Source organism: Nipponia nippon, unplaced genomic scaffold (genome assembly GCF_047370975.1).
Source record: "Nipponia nippon isolate SJK-2023a ecotype South Korea unplaced genomic scaffold, ASM4737097v1 scaffold_12, whole genome shotgun sequence".
Taxonomy (NCBI): domain Eukaryota; kingdom Metazoa; phylum Chordata; class Aves; order Pelecaniformes; family Threskiornithidae; genus Nipponia; species Nipponia nippon.
This window is the reverse complement of record NW_028262313.1, coordinates 20,124,849-20,139,594: the sequence shown is the minus strand read 5'-3', so window position 1 is coordinate 20,139,594 and position 14,746 is coordinate 20,124,849. Positions and strand designations below refer to the sequence as shown.

The 14,746-nt window shown below is 39.1% G+C and overlaps 1 long non-coding RNA gene across 1 annotated transcript in view; it reads right to left on the bottom strand.

Annotated features, from left to right (window-relative positions):
• Positions 1 to 265: 265 nt before the first annotated feature.
• Positions 266 to 14,746, bottom strand: part of LOC148056738 (uncharacterized) — a 269,426-nt gene continuing 254,945 nt past the window's right edge. The window contains exon 10 of the long non-coding RNA XR_015702513.1: positions 266 to 1,704. This is a non-coding gene — a long non-coding RNA (uncharacterized LOC148056738). The remainder of the gene's footprint in view (positions 1,705 to 14,746) is intronic.

The following is a 14,746-nucleotide window of genomic DNA, read 5'->3' as shown; positions in this document are numbered from 1 at the left end:
CTTCTGCTTTTTCCCTTACGGGAAGATGAAGAACAATATATAACAATATATGGACTCATTAAAGAACAAAAAAAGGTTGACAATAAGCATGAAACTGTCAAATACATCAAGGTTCTGCATTCAAAACTTTTATTTCCACTAAATACAACCCATATTTAACAAATAAATGAACACGAGCTACATTTGAAATGTAACAGAACATTTTGTGATTAATTTGTGACTGTATGTCAAAATACTAAGTTTTTTAAAAACCAATTGTGACAACAGGAGATGCGTGTTCATTGAGAATACATGATTCGATGTCTTATCCCAAAAAAAAAGGAAAGTTCTGCTTTTTGAATTGATATCACTATAAAAAGTAGAAAATAAATGGCTGTACTGGGTATTTCAGGTGAGATTAATTCAATATGTAATATAACTAATTGTGTAAACTCTAAGTTCCTAAACTGTTGCAATAATCAGGAGCATAACTTGTAGATGCAGATGTAGTGTTTTATTTTTTCCCATTCTCCATAAAATGAAGTGTTGCTCTGTGTTACATTGGGGTAACTTAAAGCCATAATGCAGAGTTCATTTGGAAAGAAGAATCTCACTTCAAATAATTGAAATGGAAAGTAATACTGAAGAAGGTTTATCAGTAAAAAGTTTATATTTACCTACCATTATCTATATTATCTGTTATATTTATCTACCATTACTTCATACGTAAATAGAGAGAACCTCTCATACTTCATCATATATAGGGCTGACATTGTTCCCAGTGAACTAGCAATTTGGTAGCAGTTGAAGGAAAGTTTGAAGCTAAGCAACTAGAAGAAAACACTGACACTGCACATCTTCCGTGTTTTCCATTTCCATATTCAGGGGGATCTTTAGCTTTTGTTCCTGCTGCAGAAGCGGAGGAGGAGACCAGGTGAGTCTGCAGCATCAATCCCCTGCCGTGAGCAATGCAGAGCACAACGATCGGGGTTGCCAGGTGCGAGCGGGGTTTATATCATGCCCCTCTCTCCCCCTCCCGCATCAACGCAGGTTGCTCCCTCTGTGAAGAGGAAGCAGGTGGCATAAAGCAAGTTATGTCGACGCTTTGCCATCAGGAAATTTTAAGTTTGCCATACACATCCAGAACTGTTCCTGTATGGCTTCCTTAAGTCTTCATAGAGGTATCCAGCCATAACATATATTGTATTATATTTCCACTTTACAGCGTGCTATAGATTTTTGTATTAGCAATAACTAACTGCATTGTGGAAGTTACTGAGGGAACAGCTGCAGAATTTGAATCCTGTGTGGGAATGAATTGGTGCTTCTGGCACAAGGGAAGGAATAAAAAGTGTTTGGGGCCTCTGGGAAGTTTCTGCGGAAAGAACAACACTAAAATAGTTTCAGTTGTTACCTTTAGGTTTCAGTCCCAAGCCCAGGCTTCGCTCCTCTGAAGTAATGCTCCACATTGTCTGCAGGCTCCAACTGCTCCCTCACTGAGGCTATATTTGCTCTGTTCTGATTTTTCCACCCCCTAAGGATCTGTACTAGATACTGCACAGATAGCTGGTGAGGCCCTGGGCTGGATGGCCCTTGTGATAGCACAGCTCTGCTTCATCCGATGTGGACAGGAAACATCGCGGCAATTATCTTCTGCTCGGTCATTCTTATTACTGTAGCAGGTTTGTGCACACCGTCGCTCATATGCGAAATGTCCCAAAACACCTGTAGGGTGAAAAACAGTCTGTGACAAACAGAAAGGCAAAACCAATGGTAAGGCATGTTGGGGAAGCAAGCAGCAACTATAATAGAAAAAATTACTGTATTTCGTAGAAAGTAAATGGTATTCAGCTGTAATCATCATGAAGGCTGATTTTACCTTTACCAGCTTAAATCACAACCCACTCCATTGCAATGAGTGACATGATCAATATTGACGTGGAGGCAGCATCAATGAAATAATTATCCTGTCCACACAGTCTGAAACTGAGGTTTGACTCTGTACACAGAAGTATACCATCTTAATTTTACTACCATATATTGAAAAAAGAAATATGCACCAGTAGGCAGAGTACCTAGTGTTTTGTCCTGTCACCAATAACCAACGTACATAATTGCAGTCCAAATTGTGCCTACAGAGTCAGTGGGATTGCATGCATATGCAATTACTATTTTCTGTAACGACTGTGAATTTTCTTTTGTTTTCGTTCTAGGAACAGTATGCCTCACTGTCATCTCTTTAATTTTATATTTAGCTATATTCTTGTATAAGATCTCTTTAAGAAAGAGGATACAAGGTCTTGTATAGGATCTCTTTAAGAAAGAAGATACAAGGATGAAAAATCATCTTTCTTAAAGAGATCTTATACAAGAATATAAAGAAATATAAATAATAAATATAAATAAAAATAATAATTATTTACAATAATTTTTAAAATTAAAGGCTTTGACAGATATTTCCAAGACCACTGCCATTATTGTACCGCTGTTCCTCCTTTTCCTTTTTTTAAGGTTCTTATTTTGACAGGAGAATCCCCCAGAAAGGACCAGAGATTCTCAGCTGATTATCAGGTTATTTTCTGCGTACAGCAGAAATGCCCATCAACCGTTTCTCACAAGGTGCAAAGTACTTTGAGCTGCTGATTGTACCGCAGGAGGTTAACTCGATGTTATGCTCCTTATTGGTACCATTCACTTTTGTCAAGCTCAGTACAGAAAAGGAGAAAGCAGATCCAAGCTACCACTTTTAACAATTTCTATTATCAGTTTCTGACGTTCTAGATAACACTTTTTTTTCTTTGAGAAAGGACATAACCAATCCATGATTCAGCTGGAGCTGAGCCACCTTCATAATTGTAAGACGAAACATCTCAAAACAATTGGCATTTCAGCATAGCAAAATCCCAATTCTAGCATTCTGGAATGTTTCCTCAGAAATTGAGTAGAATACTTCTGGGATCTGTTTATTAAATTTGTCCCACATAAAGTCTGACCTTTCAAAACATAGAAAAGATCATGTGGCAAACCGCTCCCAGGAGTGATTTTTATTTTGGCTCTGACCTCTCCCTCTGACCTTGGGAGAAATGCTTTAGGTACACATAGCAGAACAACGATATTTCTTTTATTCTTTGAAACGGGAGAAACAATCATTTTTGAATATTCATACCATTCTCTTTAAATATATATGCAGAGCAGACTACTGCATGAGACTTCTATAATTCTTCATCATTTAACATATAGGTCAGTAGAAAACATCCATAATTTAGATCCAATCTCCATCTTTGCAAGCCCAGAGAACACAACTTCTGACACTGACTTGTATTAAAAAAGGTAGAATATGAGATGCTATTGTTCATTTATAGGGCAGCAATTATGCATGGACCTATTTCACTGGAATTCTACATTTATAACTTCTGCTTTCTTTATCTTTAAAAGTATTGATTTTTATCAAGTATTACAAATGGACCTGACAGACCGGTATGGTTACAGCTATAAGGTTCCTACTGTAGCTTGTTTTGACTTCCTTGTAATGGTTATATTTTAATTACTGGAGTTGGAATTATCATTCACAAATCTCTCCCATGTTTTTGGCAAGTCTGGGTTGATCTGTCTCCAGCAGTGAAGACAAGAAACAATAACAGTGAGCCGATGATATTACTTCTTTCAGTACGCATGCAAGGTTTTCCCTTGGCCCTTGCTCTGAAACAGAATTGGAAATCTGACAGGATGAATTGTAGTGCCATGAAAGAGGTTCCTGAATTTGTCCTTATGAGAAGACATTCAAATTTGACATAGTTATAAACCTCTCAAAATCGCCAGCTGACACAATTGCTAATCTTTCCTTTGGAGTTTCCTGATCACGTTTCAAGCGCTCTGTCTACACGGAGCATGACCCAGAAAGGCAGATTTCAATCACACTCACAGGCCCGTGAAATATGCAAGGCAGAAGGTAAACAGGTACACACATATACCAAGGTGATCACGGATATAAATCTTGAGCTTCTTGCAGTGATTTTAGAAAACCAAGTGCATTAACAAATAATTTCAACAGCAAAAAACAAGGCCTAGGAAGATTAACAAAGCATACAGGTTGTTTTGGGGTAAGAACTGAAAAGGAATTGTAAAATCACAAGATGGGGTCAAAAAAGACAATTTATTCCAGATATCAGAAGCTGCCAAGAAACAACATCTTGCACCACCAGTCAGATTTCAGTTGCTGCCAATTTAATTGGAAAGCATCGGTGATGAGAAAGACCAAGCTATGTGTGCACTGGATTTTAGAGACTGGAGGCTCCATCATTGCTGTGGCCACAACCTGGCGTAAGTTTTAACGAGGTAATGCAAATTAGATGCATCTTTCTTGGTATGGATGGGTCCTTGACGTGAAAATTGTGTTCCATTTGTAGAGGAGAGACGAACGCAAGCATGCCCTGACTGGGAGCGGGTGCAGTGAGTGGGAGTGGAATACCACAACTTAGAGGCTCAGACTGCTCTAGGCTATGTCAGCCTTTGGGCTCTAGCCCATGTCCCGGACCCTGAAGTTGCTTGAAGTTCTGTAGTTCCTATTCCAAGCTTTGATCTTTCTCCTTCCTTTAGGTGTTTGCCCCATTCTGCTTTTCAGGTGGCTAATTTGCTATTTTCATTTACTTTTCAAAGTAGGTAGCTCCCTTTGGGTAATACAGAGTTTATCTCATATGTTTGAAATAACACAGTTTTACAATCTCGGATTTTCAAGAACACAAAGGTGAGCAAGAAATAACTAACAACTAAATAGTTGGATATTCTGTATTTTTAGCTGATTTGCTGACAAATTATATACAGGTCTTAAACAAAATTCTTGTATTTGTCACTCTGAGAGGCAAAATTAGATCAGGTACAGATTTTGAAATTTAAGAGCAGATCTAATGGACCTCTCTTGGCAGATCAGTAGTATTAAAAAAAAAAAAAAATAAAGCCCAGCTACTACTCTGCCTTCTGGTTCACAATATCTAAATTCACTGCTACACAATTTGAAGAGTAAATCTTATCTTGTTTTAATCCCAGAAATTGAAGCTACTCATTTTCAACAGTTAAATGTGCAAAGGGAAATGAACACAGTAAGTCAGCTGCACCTTCCTTCTTACCAGCCTTTAAAGTCTGCTTGTAGCACAGGTGTCTCTGATTTTCCCTGACTGCTACATGCATTTTGTTCTGCCATTTTTAACTGTGTTAACAATAAGGTAATGGGAAATGGAAAGTTGTTCTAATATGAACAAAATTTTCTGAAGTTGTGTTTAATACAGTGTCCACAGAAGACACAGAAAGTGAGCATGAGAATGAATCAATACAGCAGATGCAGAAAAACGTATCCTTTGCTCATCCTGATAAAAACCTCTGGCCTCTGCTAAGGTGTACACGTACAGAATGCAAACATGAGAAAAGAACTGGAAAGGAGCCATTCAAGGGTGAAGATCAGTAAAATTCAGCTATTTTCATTGTGTCTGCTGCTTTGCCACCAGGCTTTACGGAGGACTTTGAGTCACACCATCCGTCACAGACAAATGCTGAAAAGACAGAAGATGGAACTATGCTGTTCTGGAAAAGCAAACATTCAAGCACATCACATGAATTCTTTTTGCACACAGCTATTTTTGCTTTTCCTTCCTTCATTATAATGATAATAATCTGCAGCTCCTTATTCCCATATCTTCAAAGCCTGATTTTTAAAGGCTCCTTAATGTGGCATTCTGTTACGCAAATACATACAGACCCGGTCTTCTTTCATTGCATCTGATGCAGCCAGAAGACTAATCATGTGCATCCTAGAAGCCCACAAATAATCTTATTAATATATGTGAGTGTTCTTGTATATCGATATGTACAGCTATGCCTTCAGACTTTGCAGGGTCATTGATGACCAGATCAGACATTGCTTAGCAATACTGCAAGGGTCAGATTGTATTTTTCCTTAGAAAATCTGCCACGCTGATAACCACACAGACTGCGGACTGAGCCGACTATGCACATCTGATTACTGAATTGCGGGTGATAAGGAATCATAATAGACATTTGTTCAGTGGATAAATCCAAATACCCTGGGACAATGCAGACTGTGAGCACGTTTCATTAGACTGTTTCCATCATACTCAGTGCCTTTTAATTGGAGGATGCCTGAACAGACAAAGCAATGTTTGCTGGAGCTGACAGAAAAGATAGCTTTACCTAATATAAAACACTACATCAATTAATATTAGTGAAAAGCAAGCATCCAAATCTCTCTCTGTCTCTGCAATCAGCTTGTTAGAAGATGGAACTATGACTGCCACAATCTCCACTTTAAGGAGAGAAGGAGAACAGCAGTGCCATCTCCTGAGCCCCCACCGCCGCTAACACTGCCTTTGCCACAACCTCCTTGGGGACTGACCAGTCCCATCCAAAATCTTTGGTTAAGTTAAGCCTTGGCTCCAACTCACTTATGTGCAAGACTGGACAACAACGCTCTTCTGAGATGGAAGATAAGTCCTACTTAATACTATGTTAATTGAAATTCCTAACTGGTACTACATGGCAACACAGGCAAGTGCATCCTTCAAAATTAAACCCGCAACAAACACAGTAATGTGATAAAAGATTTGAGAACAGTGGGGTTGAATAACAGCAGAAATAGCTGTCAGAGTGACTTATGAAGAAGCACACCCAAAAAACACTATGCCAAAGCCCCAAGTAAGATTGGTAACACAACCGGATAAGTAACTTTATTTGACTGTCTTCTTTGTAAAAGGACCGAGCACGTAGCTAAATATGTTAGGGAGCTATTGCTGAAGGGTAACTAACAAATAAGGACTAATGGCAGCAGATATTTGAAATGGTTTGTTATGAGAAAAAAGACTCGAGAAAAAAGAATGGAGGAGCACACAGCTGCTCTTGGACTTGCCATGCATAGATCTTATGCAGTTAGTCAAGAAGAGACTGGAGAAAGGAGAAAATACTGCTTTTCAGCCAAGATGTTCAGCATCTATTTTGATCAATGAGCATGGAAAATGACACAACGATAAAAAGGGCCACCTTCTCGTATCACTAATATGTACTGTTATTGAACAGCTCTATTTTCCATGACTGGACTTTAAAGTGTAGCAAAGTAGGCACCACTTATTATGCTATCAGACTTTAAATCAAAATTCAAAGCACTGCTTTTAATCCACTAAAAGCTATATGGAATAGTGTATACTGCTACTTGTGTTTCTTTAACTTCATAGTCTCAGTGCATGAGCACTGAGAAGCAGACAGATAAACTTCCAACTTCGAAGCCATTTATGCACATAGTATAAACGTGACAAGAAAACCAGCATGTAGGATGTATATACATGTGGCTCCTATGGCCCTCTTTTTTTTCTCTGTTCCTCAGGAAGTATCCTATTACCTGTGTTACATTAAATATTTGCCCTTATATTAAAGAAACTAGTGGTTTCTTGCTCTTTCTGTAGTGTTCTCATTCTAGACCCTGCCCTTACCACAAGATAACCGAAGGCCAACCAGCCCCATGAATATGCCCACACACAGCTTCATGCTGCAAACTTGCACCTTTATAGGTCATAAATTATCTTATCAGGGGAATATAAACAACCTTGGACTTTGAGCACTATACTACAAATAGTCTTTAAATCAAGATATCATGTCAAATGATGCACATTTTTCTAAGACTTCTACTCTCTAGGCCGTCAGATTTGCACTTTACTTTCTATTATTACTTTTTTATTAAGGAACTTAAATCCTGTTGAGAAGAGCTTATTTAGGTTGAGCTGTCACCTTTAGCTTCAGAACATTAAGTCTTGACAAATGCTTCTTTTGAAGTCTGACACCTGTTTCTTTGGCATTTCCCACTTTCGGGAACTCACTAGACTATAATAATACCCAGCACAGCAGAAGTAAAGAGAATGAATTAAAGCAGAAATGCTTTCAGACGTGAAAGAGCAGTACAAAAGAGCATCCCTTTGCTCAGGTTTCCTCAGTAGTTTAGATAGGACCTCAGGAGAGCTCATGTCAAAGCTGTACATTTTTTTCTGTAATGGGAATCTAATGCCCCTGAAACAAGCCAGATTAGCAGCCCCAGAGACCAGACAATTCTATCTTAAAACAGATACAGATCAGCAGGAGAAAGCAGGGTTCTTTGCAGATACTTTCGGAGGTACAGGGAAACATCCTTATTATTAGACCTTCTCTTAGGCCAAATATCAGGTATCTACTCTTTCTGTAACTGCAATGCTTGAGGGGAATGTGTCTAACATACCCCAAGATATGACTGTGTTAGATTTTCCCTTTACTTTTGGCTTCATGAAGATTTTGATGGTAAATTTCTTCAAACGTTTATTTATCAGTTTGGGAGGGGGTTGACATCTAGAAGGGAATCCATAACCCAGTTAAATCGATGAAAAGAACTCTGTCTAACAAAACAGATTCTATACAGAGAATATTTTTTCTATAGGCAACAACAAATTCAGTCTTTTTTTGTGAAAGATTCACCATGATGGAATATATATTGAATCGTATCCTGAAACCTGCAAGAATCTTAAACAAAACCTGTTAGATTTATTTTATTGAAGAAAGGGATGTCAAAAACCCTTTCAAAACTAGATTACGGACAGCATTGCAATGATCCTTGAATTCCATACTAAAAACCTACTAAAATGTATAAATAGCCCTTTAGAATAGTTTCATACAGCAGCAATCTTTCTAATCAAACTGACCATTTCTCGGGACTATTTTACAGCAATTCTAAGCAGTGCTTATACCTACTGGGGATTTTGTTAGCAGGGCTGGCAGTATCATCTTTTTTAAGAGTACTCAGCACATTCTCTATTACACTGTTTTCATCTTTTCCCAAATTTGCTAATCTTTAACCAACCTGGCTGAAATATTCCATACAAGGCTCTGCCTTAGAATGCTGTTTTGGTAAAGATTCAGGCAATTCTGAAAACAAGGTTAAAGAGCAAATGAATTTGTGAGAGAGAGATACCAGTATCCAATTAAAAGGTGCGGAGCCGGGCCCCCCAGCTAGCCGTTTCAGAGGCAGCTCAGAGAAAACTCAGAACTCCTCGCCGGCGAGAGCACGGGAGATGCAGAGGCAGCAGCGGTTGCTCACACCCGGCAGCGGCCAGCAGGACTGTGCACTGTCAAAAGCTCCACGGGCTTTGCACTGCAGATCCTCGGGTTACACAGCGCTCATCAGCCAGGTTGTGCAGAAGGAAAGAAACCTTTTCCCTGTGCATCTTTACAGCAACAGCCGTTGTGGCTGGGAGAGAATGGGCCGTTCCCTCATCCCATAGCCACAACGCAGGGATAGCAGCGGGGTTTCTGGTCTCCCTGCACACAGCGTGCGAAGCGGTATGATGCACGGTGGCGCAGCTCTGTTGAGTGTGTGTTCACACACGGGATCCCAACAAATCACCTCTGAGCCTGTTGGTGGGTCACTTGGTTGCTCCTGGCAGGCCGTGAGTGACGGATTACCATCTGAAGACTCCCACTCTACCACCTTTGAATGTTAACTTTTCGGTCCTAAGTTTTTGTGCATATATATTTATATACACGGAGAGGGCACCGTTCTTATTTATGTGGGTAGATGTGAAATGTAAATTTTTGCAGTTGGCAGATGCATTCATTATAAAAACCAAGCACATTAAAAAAAGCTAACGATTAGAAAAATATACAAACATATACGCAGACATATACACTCAGTGTACAGATTTATAAAATAAGTTAAGCATCAAAACTCCTAAACTATTAAGATATCTGAAAACTTTATGTAAGTAAAATATATTACTAATTACATGTAAATTTAGGACATGCTGAAAAAACTTCCATCATTTAGAAACCAGTTATATCTTTAATGTTTAGTGTTTTCTAAACTTAGTATTTTTCTATATTTAATAGACTAAACGAGGTGTTGCGTGTCAAAAGCGAAAGCACATGTGACAATAATTCTGTTTGGGCATGGCTGCTGTAGCAATTATCTAATGCGGATCAAGAGCAATGCAACTAATGTTGCAATTTTGCTCATACGTCATTACAGCGTCAGCGTAGCATCAGTGCTGCTACTGCTCAGGGTAGTAACGGAACAACTCAAAGCCCACGCTTTATTGCTGTATTTCTAGTGGGAAACAAGTTCTGAGCTCTTACAAACTAGGTTGTTAAATGTATTCAAATATTTTTGTAGTCTTTTTAGACATACATTCCTAAAAATTGTGTCCCTCCTTTTAAAAACATTGTATAAATTCCCATCATGTGTCCACATCGTGGCTAAGCACTGTTGCAACTGGGGTGTTGCAGGCAGGGCTGTAAGGCCAATTCCATTATACAGCTGTGTGCTTCAACTTTTACTTAACATTGCCAGGTCTTAACTGGTGGGCTTAGACTTACCTTGCTGGACAGAATATTTAAAGAAAAGGACATCCCTTCTTAATTAGCTGAATGATCTACAATGCATTTCATGCCTGAACAACTATAATTGAAACAACTGAAATCATGTTAGCCGTGCAGAAAATAATCAAACTACTGCCTTAGCTCTTGGTGAGCATTGGTCACTTTTCCGATTTTGCAATGAAAAAGAAAAAGCAATGATTCTGTAAATCATTAACACCAGCACTGGTGTATTTGCAGCCCAAATTACTAATCTGTTTTAAGCTATGTCGTTTGCTAGAAGACATGCCCAAAATTATACTCAAAGCAATCAGCAAGTATAACCAAGACAGACATTTCTCATACTGCAGCCCTTATCAGAAGACTTTGGAATATAACATGAGTAATCAGACATTAATCTTTTCTAGAGAAAAAAAATAATATTGAATTAAAAAAAATCCAGAAGCAAGTGAATAAATTAAGCTTATGTTATTCTGCAAAGGATAACATAATGAAATGGGGATTGAAGAACTGCTATCTCTCTGTCACAGTCAGGGTATGTAAAGCATCCTTTCATTACCAGGTGGTTTTGGTACCTGCATACTTATTTCTTTTTATATCCATAAAGGTGTATATAAAGCATATCAATATAGCACTCAATAATGCTGGTTTTGAAGCACTAAGGAGCATGACAGGTTGTGGAGGTAAAAAGGATCCAATAAGGTTTGGAAATTATAAGAGCTTGAAGAAGCTGCAGCCATAAAATACTTGAAGTGGAGAGGGAAGAACAGCGGGCCCGGAGCAGCGTGGGAGCCAGAAGCAGCTCCTGACACAGAAGCAAGACACTATCTTGCCCTAGTGAGATATGAGCTTCAGACTCATGTCTGAAGGCAATGGGTTGCTCATCATACACATAAGCAGGTTTTGTATTGGTGTCAGTGTTAGACAGTGGCTCCCAGGTCATCTAAAGGAGGTCCCGGTGTCCTGCGACCCTCATGGAACGGTCTCTTGGCTGCTGTGGGCTGGCTCTGGGCTCAGGCTCTGCGGAGCTCCCGGGGTCCGCTGCAAGGAGCTGCTCTTCGCTGCGCCAAATAACTTCCCCCGTCGCTCAGCGGGAGCAGGAGCTGCTGCTTCATGGTAAGCAGCTGATTAGCTGTGTCTCGCTTTTGTGTGAAGCAGTAGCTTCCACTGAATTCCTACAGGGCGTTCAAAATACAGCCATTTGCCTAATGATTTGGCAATGACTTGGAACTGCTTCATATGAAAGGGAAGAGGCATGGCGTATTGTGATATATTGCCTCCCTCAGTGTTCGGGAAGAGTGGAGGCAGAAAGACAGCTGTCAGGGACAGCAGAGCTGGAGCTGGACCTTCTCGATCCTGGAAGCTTGGCGGGGGGGGGGGGGGGGAGGGGGCGGGGCACAAGGGCTCAAGGCAAAGGCAAGACGTTGAATAGGATGAGGTGGAAAGCAGAAAAAGACAATGCAGGTGTTGGGAGACCAGAGAATGTTTGTTGGTGATAATGATGGCGAACAGCCATTTCTGTGAGGGGGGGAGTTGGATTGTATTCTGAAATACTTTTGGAGCTGACGTTATCTGAGAGGGCTAAGGGACAAGGCAGAAAGGGGACTCAAAGCGATAGCACTACTTTTATTTCCTATGACAAGTTCGTTTGAAGATTTTTTTATAAACAAACATGTCAATTTAAATATTTTTTTGTACCTGTACATTATTTTTCAAGAATTTAAGTCTACACAACTTCTAAATATGCTACTGTTCACATGTATTATTCATGTTTACAGCCATATGTATCATTATTTTGGTATATATGAGTTGTACAACTAGCATTAACTTTGCAGACGACATTCTGAGCTGATAGAAAGGCTACTTACAAATACAAATAACAGCAATAAATCCACTCTGTATTATAAAAGGTTTAAAATATTACACTGTTGATAAAAAACTTTTTGTATTAGTAAATGTGGATTATCACAATATATCCAAAGAGAAGGAGAAAACCTAAAAAATATTTTGTGTAACTATTGAAACTATGATATAGTTGTGAAACTATTTACGAAATCTAAATCAATGTCATACATAAGAAGCCATGGAAGTTCAAATAAATCAATCAAAAATAGTTGAAAATCAGTGTTATATTTTGCCTATCATGATCATTCTGCTGCATTCTTAGTTCTATTGCAGTATTTGGATGACACATAACTAGAGCTGAGTACTTTGTAATGCATAATTTATGTCACCAATTTTGCCTCTTTTTTTCTGCGACATATCCATGAATAAACAGATTACGATTTGCTTTATTCGTAATTCAAAGTTCTCTGACAGTCCCTCCTCAACACACTTCCCTTTACAGTGATTGTATTGCTTACCTGGATATTCCAGATTTTGAAGCTGGGAAGGGTTGGAATCAGAGCTATGTAGTTTAGCTGTGCGTGGTCATACACCATTGTTTCTATTCCCCAGTTGGACTCTTCTGAAGTAATTGGGTGTGAACGCTCATGGAGAATAAATTAGACTTTGCTTTTTGTGATCCTGAATGTAAAACCAACTCTCTCTGTGCACTGGCACCAATAAAACGCAGAAGAAACTCCACAGAAAACTAACACACAAAGGCATGAGCACAGCTGAAAGGAATTCATTTAAAAATTCATATGAATATACATGGGGATTTTTTTGCAGTATGTTCTCAAAATAAACATTATGAAAACAAACTTTTCCTTACTATATTCAACTTTGGTCTGTTCACCTGTTGTTGATGAGGCCATTGGGAACACTTCAGTAGTTGGAAGCAAGAACAAGCTTGGGGCTCTTGTCGGTCTGGGGTTCAGTCAGGCTTTTTTTGGACCGAAGCCTAAAGGCATTTCTTTTCTGTATTGTAGTTGGGCTCCTCAATCAAAGAAAGCAGTGAAAATTTTGGAAGGCTCATGCTGAAAGGTAAAGCAGGGCTGTTTCCTGGGTAGGCTCATGGAGAGGAGGAGAGGAACACCCTTCCTTGTGTGAACTAACACTAAGGCAGCATTTTGCTGCTGCAGAATAATCAGTCACTTAATGCTCTGATGGCGATTTTGTATTATGTGGGAAGCACGGGTTTCCACATGCCACATCGGGAGGCAGTGCAGAAATACATCATTCACATTAGCCAAATGAAGGCACTATGCATTCCCCATAACGCCTTGCTGTCTCTACTCATAGGTGCCAAAGGGAAGGGAGGCAAGTCTAGATTTCTATTAACAGTTATCACACTTTAGATAGATTTCTAAGGGATTACAGGCTTAGAAAAGTCAAAATCCATTCCAAGAGAGGTCTATACTACTAAATATAATATATTCTTAGCCAAAAGTAAGTTTAAAGATAGGCAAAGTAAAACAGCTGGGATAAAAAATTTAAGTCAGAAGTTATGTACCACGAGCAGAAGTAATGCTTAAGGCTGTTTTGCATTAGTACATTTGAAGCACATTGTTTCCTAATCTACTTCGAAGAAATGTTTAGGGATTTTATTAACATAAAACAAGATAGTGAGAGCAAATTTGATATCAATTAACATACTAATTAAATGTCAGTTAGTAGTTTTAGCAATTACTTGATATTTAATTAACCACTTGAATACCTTGGGAGATCCAGATTATTGTACATGTAATCAAAGGGCAATTCTTCTGACCCTGTGGGTATATGCTGCATGTCAAGACAATCTGTAGATAGCAACAAAAAATAACTTTATGCACCGTGACCCCAGGTATGCTGAGTTGCTGTGAACCCAAGAGATTAATTTACTAATTTGAATGTGCTAAGTATCAGTTAAAAAGCTTAAACATACCTCAAGTGATTAGGGACCTACATAAACAACATGAACAACCTACAAAATATCAATGATTTTAGTTCAAGCCACATTTTAAATTCAAACTGCAAAATTGTCTTGGCATTTATGAAACTTGTATTCACCATGAGGTCCTTCTATTTTTAGCAAACAGCTACAAGAGAGTTTGGAGAGTAAGGAAGCAAATATTTTTAGGAAAATATTACTTGAGTGCAAGTACATACCTGAACTCTTCTGGACTGTATTCAGAAAGAGGCGCCTACTTTTACATAAGGGAGATTTCCTGGTGGGCCATTTCTGTACTATTTTCAGGAAAAAACCATCTTACTCGCAAAACAGGCACGATCTCTGCCTGTTGAATTGCCCCCTCCTACAGATAAGTCTCCTTCCTCCTACTTCTTTTGGAGCTGTGGCTGTGTCATTCGGCTCCTGCTGTCACATTGCACCATGCTGCCAATGACTAGCCATGACAATCTGTAGCAGTCTCATGACCACTACAGCTACAGTATTAGAGATCCTCCCAGTGTTTGTCAACATGGAGAAACTGGGCAAAGTAACCTTTCTCCT